Raw genomic sequence first — 6145 nt, 5'->3', positions numbered from 1 at the left:
GGCCTCTGTTTCAAGACATTTTTGATGCCAGAGAAAGTGCAATCCCAAGTAAGCCTGCTCAAGAGGCAGTAGTAAACCCAAATCTAGGCAAAAGTCATTGTATTAAAAATAAAAATGTATATTTTGAATTGTTAAGATTTTTGGGTATTGAAAAAAAGATGTTTTGAAAGTTGTGGGCAGTTCTAAAAGCTTTAAGGAGTATTTTCAAAACAATTTGCACTAATATCTGCACTGTATGTGTGTGTATATATATTGTTTCTTTTTAATATTAGAAAAGAGGAAAATTATTGTTGTAATAATCCCTCTTGTACCCAGATCTCTGGAACACAACAGCTATCCAGCTTAATGTGGAGTACACACACAAAATGCTTGACGAACTCAGCAGGCCAGGCAGTATCTATAGAAAAAAAAGTTCAGTCGATGAGATGTCAACTGTACTTTTCCCCCAGAGATGCTGCCTGGTCTGCTGAGTTCCAGCATTTTGTGTGTGTGCTCGGATTTCCAGCATCTGTGGATTTTCTTCTGTTTGTAATGTGGAGTGCTCTCAGTTGCCCTCTGTTAAGGAACACTGTCCCTAAATAGTTATGTACTGAATTGTTTGTAGATGATGGAGCTTATCCAGTGTGGGTGGCAGCTCATCTAGAACAGGGCAACCTCCCATCTCAAAGCTCCGCTGCCTTGTGAGGAAGGCTGTGGAAGTAAACTCCGAAGAAAACCCGGGAAATGGAATCCTTGCGTCAGCCCCACATTGAGTTCAACGCTGACTAGCAACTCTTCTTGGTGCCAAACTGTATCAGCCGCTGCTGTTCATCAGCTGCGTGGAGAGGGGGAGTCTGCTGCATGGGCAACAGCTTGCTCTCCATATCTTACTGTCCCTGCTTGCATATCGACCAAACGTAGACAGCTAGGATGCAGCATTCATGGTCGACCCCAGCAAATGGAGGGCGTCAAAATGATTCTAAGATTTTGCATAGATTGGCAATCTGATGAAATTTTACTTCATTGTACAATCTCTTGTGGATAGTTCATTTTGTAAACGAATGTTGTTCATTAAAGTTCCTCTCGATTATGATCTAAAATCAAATTGGGCACATTACAACTACTTGAGCTTATTGTTTCAAATGGAAAATTCCATTGATGAGCATGAGCCCAGCTTTGTAAAGGCATCCTTGAAATTAGTTAATGCCTACATGAAAGTAGACAGTAAGGGAATTGTGCATTTTTGTATAGTAAAATGTTAAATAATATGATTTCATGATTTCATAATATGATAATATGAGGCTTGACTCTGCTGTTAACATTCTAGCAGTAGCCACACAATGTTGGTAAACTCTTCGAGTGCCACACTAACCCAGGGTGTTCTGAAAAGCATCCACGCTGGAAGATCTGAACTGTTCAACCTGCCATTTAAAATGTTGCCCTTGAACAATGATGACTGCTTGGGAAGAGATCTTGCAACAGTCACCTTGTTGAAGGAAATTCTTTTCATCATCCATATCATCATTAAAAACATTTTTACTGAATTCCCTAGAGTATTAAACTATTGCATATTGGTGTCATCTGCACAGAGCATCTCAATTAATATGTTAAAGAATTAGAAATGGCTTAATGAACAATGTCCTAAGCCTGGGAAAATGCTGGTGTTAAATATTTCCATTGGAAAAGCAGGAATTAAGAACATAATGTAATCTGAATATTTAGATTTGACATAAAAATAGTGAAATCAACTTGTGTTTTTAAAGGTAGAAAATGTTGTGCTCAACATGATCAATAACTGCTTTTTCTGCATCATCACACAGGTTTTAGGGGAGGTGATAAAGATGACTGATGAGGGTTAAGCAGTGGGTGTTGTGTATGTATGTGTGTGTGTCTATATATATATATATATATATATATATATATATAGACACACACACACACACACACACACACACGTATATACTTAAGTAAAGCATATGAAAAAGCCGCACATAGTAGTTTGATCCAAAAGATTAAGGATTAAGGCACATGGGATTTATGGTGACTTGGTAGATTGGATTCAAAATAAATTTGACCATCGAAAATGTAGGATACTGGGGGAGGGGGAAGCATTGATACGGATTTAGATGAAAATGTAGGTGGACTGATTATTAAATTGGCAAATGACATGGAAATTGATAAGTTGTAGCTAGCGAGGAAGGTTATCAAAAGATACACCAGGTATAGATTGAATAGAAATATAGGCATTGAAATGACAGGTGGGGTTTAATCCTGAGAAGTATGCAGTGCTGTACTTTGGACATCAACTGTAAAAGGAAAATGTACCAAAAATGGTAGGACCCTTAGACGCATTCACAGAGGGAGGTAGGATGCAAGTGCATAGCAACCAAGAAGATAGAATGGTATAGAAAGTGCAAGATATATTTGCCTTCTTCAGTTGGGGTAGTAAGTATAAAAGCCAGGAAGTCATATACCATCTGTGTAAAACTTTGGTTAGGCCACATTTGCATTTCTGGTTGCTGCATTACAGGAAGCATCTGGAGGCCTTAGCTATTCACTGCAGTGTTGCCTGGATTGGGGTGTATTAACCATAAGAGAGATTGGGCAACCTTTTCTTTTGAGGTTCAGAGCCCAAAATGTGACCTGATATAAGTATATAAAATTATGAGAGGCATAGACAGAATAGATAGTTTTTTTTTCCAAGGATGGAAATATCAACTACTAGAGGTTTAATGTGAGAGAGGGAATTTTACAAGGCAGGATTTTTTTTTTTATATGGAGTGTGGTAGGTGCTTGACACCCACTGCCAGGGAAGGTGGTGGAAGCAATATTTAGCAGTATTTTAAAGGCACGTGAGCAGGCAGGGATTAGAGAGATATAGACCACGTGCTATCGTGTCAGCACATTCACCATGAGCCAGATGGCCCAGACCTCTCTCTCAACATCAGTAAAAACAAAGAAGTGGCTATTGACTACAGGTGGAGGAAACTGGGATCGTCATTAGGGGTCTGGAGGTGAGCGGGTCAGTAACTTCAAATTCCTTGGTGTTATCATTCAAGAAGATCTATCCTGGGACTAACACGAAAGGCAAACAGTACATCTATTTTCTTAGAAGTTTGCACAGATTGGGCATGTCATCCAAAACTTTGAAAAACTTCTGAAGATGGACCTTAGAGAGTATTCTGACTGGTTACTTCATGCCCTGGTGTAGAAAGACCAATGCCCAAGAACATAAAAATCTACAAAAAGTGGTGGATACAGCTCAGTCCAATACAGGAAAAGTTGTCCCCACCATTAAGCACATCCACGAGGAAATAGGACCCATAATTAAAGAGCCCCAACATCCAGGCTAAGGTCTTTTCTCATGGCTGCCATCAGGAAGGAGGTACAGGAGCCTTAGATCCCACACCACCAGGTTCAGGAATAGTTACTACCCTTCAACCACCAGGCAACGTGGAGAAGTTTACTCACCTCAATACTAAGCTGATTCCACAACCCATGGACTCTCTTTGAAGGACTCTATAACTCATGTTCCCAATAATTATTGATTGATCATGTTTGCAGTTTATCTTCTTTTGCACATTAGTCGCTTGTCAGTCTTTGTGTGTTATTTTTTATTGATTCTATTGTATTTCTTTGTTCTACTGTGAATGCCTGGAAGAAAATCAGTCTCAGGATATGACTTGGTGACATATATGTACTTTGATAATAAAATTACTTCAAACTTTGGAGTTTGTTTCTTTGCCGTATTGTTCTATATTCTATGTTGAGATCATATTCATGGATGAAAAGTCAAACCATGGAGAGTTTTGTTTGACCAGGCAGAGCGGACTAAATAGTCAGGCTTAAACATAAAGGTTGCCCAAGAAAGGTAGGATTTAACTTTTGAACAAATATTTTACAAGGGCTCCTGAACTAGAGCGGATAACTTCACTCAACTTCACTTGTCCATCACTGAACTGTTCCCACCGAACTAGACTCAATTTCAAGGACTCTTCCACTGAGAATCAGACAGGAAGCCATTATTTTAAATTTATTTCTCAGGATCTGGATGCCCCTGGCAAGATGAACATTTCTTGCCCATCTATAACCACTCCCGAGAAGGTGGTGGTCAGTTGCATTTTTGAAATACTGCAGTCCTTGCGTTGAAGATATTTTCACACGACTTATGTATGGGGAGGGGCAGGTTTCCAAGATTTAAACCAGCAAAGTTCAAAGTAAGTTTATTATCAAAGTGCCTATTCTGTATGTCACCATATTCAACTCTGAAATTCATTTTCTTGTGGATAATCACAGTAAATACAAGAAATACAATAGAATTAATGAAACAGAATAGACAACTAAAGTGCAAAAAAAAAACAACAAACTGTGTGCAAATACAAAAAGAAAGAGAAAAACAATAATAGTAATAAATAAATAAGCAACAAATATCAAGACCATGAGTTGAACAGTCCTTGAATCTGAGTCTAGTTCGGTGGGAACAGTTCAGTGATGGACAAGTGAAGATGAGTGAAGTTCTCTAGTTCAGGAGCCTGATGGTTGAGGGACAATAACTGTTCCTGAACCAGGTGGTGTGGGTCCTGAAGCTCCTGTACCTTCTTCCCGATGGACACAGTGACGACCGTGCATGAGCTAGATGGTAGGGGTCCTTGATGATAGATGCTGCTTTCCTGCGACAGCACTCTGTGTAAACAAGCTCATTGGCAAGGAGGGCTTTACCCATGATGGACTGGGCTGTATAGTAATAATGAAGGACTACAAAACATTTTAATACGGAATGGGGTGTGCATTGGAGGGCTCTTGTAGGTAGTTGTGTCCCCATTTGCTGGCTGCCTTTGTCCTTCATGGTACAAGAAGTTATGATTTTGGGAAATGCTGTTGGAATAACCCAGGCAAGGAACTAAAGTATATTTTAAGGGTGATGCATACTGCAGTCACTGTGTACCATTTTTAACAGAGGGAATGAATATTTAGGGTGGCTCATGTGATGCATTCAAGGGAACTACCTAGTCCAGGATGCCATTGAGATTCCTTAAAGTTGTTGGAGTTGCATTCAACCAGCAAGAGTTCCAGCACACTTCTGACTTGTGCCTTCTAGATGTTGGAAAGGCTTTGGTATCTGAGGAGATGAGTGACTCACCACAGGATATCCAGTCTGTGATCTCCTTTTGTAGCTACTGTAGTTATGCGGCTGGTCCAGCTGAGTTCTTAAATAAGCAGTGACCCTCAGGATATTGATGGTGGGGACTTTATTTTGTCAGAGATGACCATTTCTTGAAATGCTTCATTGACATTTCCCAACTATTTGCCTGTGCCTGAATATCATCTAGGTCTTGTGGCCTGTAAAGATGGACTTTACTGAGGAGCACAATCATCAACAGCAGTTCCATCTTCTGAGCTTACAATGGAAGGAAGTTCATTGATGAAGCAGGTGAAGGTGGTTGAGTTTAGCCCTAATGTCCTGGGGCAAACTGTTGACCTCTGACAACCCCAACCATTTGCCTGTGTGCAAAAAATGACTCCAACATTGGTGTAATTTACTTTTGGCTATTGACTTCAGTATTACCAGGTTTGTGCGTTCTGAGCTGCTTGATGAGGATGACAGTGGAGATGCATTCCGGTGTGTCACTAATAGAATTGTCCATTAGTGTCCTGGTGTTCCAGGTCCTGAACTTCATATGGTGGAATAGATGATGCCCTATCATGATTAGTCATTGCACATGGGCTTCCCTGAGCTGGTGGCAAGAGGGATAAAGACAACAGGAAACCAGGTTCTGCTGCAGAGTATTAATGTACATACATTGATATAATCTCTGGACCCCTCACCCACTGACCCCTCATTTTCCAGCTCTCAAATATGAGTGCAATTTTGGTCCTTTATGTTCCCAGTTTTAGCCAAATGACTGGCCCATCTTCTGTTCACAGAGCTAACCGCATACCTGACCACCTTCCCAAATCCAGCCACACGCCTAACCACACATCTGACCATCAGCTCCCGTCGCCATTCATTTTCAATTCTAACTAGTTACACAGACTGCCAATTAAGACAGCCCATAATGGCTGTCAGCTCAGGCCCATCACCTCAATACCGGATGAACAGTGTGCTGCCGACCGTTGCAACATTGATGGCAGAGTCCTTGGCAGTCATTGAAATCGAGGCTACTAC

Source organism: Mobula birostris, chromosome 19 (genome assembly GCF_030028105.1).
Source record: "Mobula birostris isolate sMobBir1 chromosome 19, sMobBir1.hap1, whole genome shotgun sequence".
NCBI classification, from domain to species: domain Eukaryota; kingdom Metazoa; phylum Chordata; class Chondrichthyes; order Myliobatiformes; family Myliobatidae; genus Mobula; species Mobula birostris.
Note: the sequence above shows the minus strand (reverse complement) of the source record.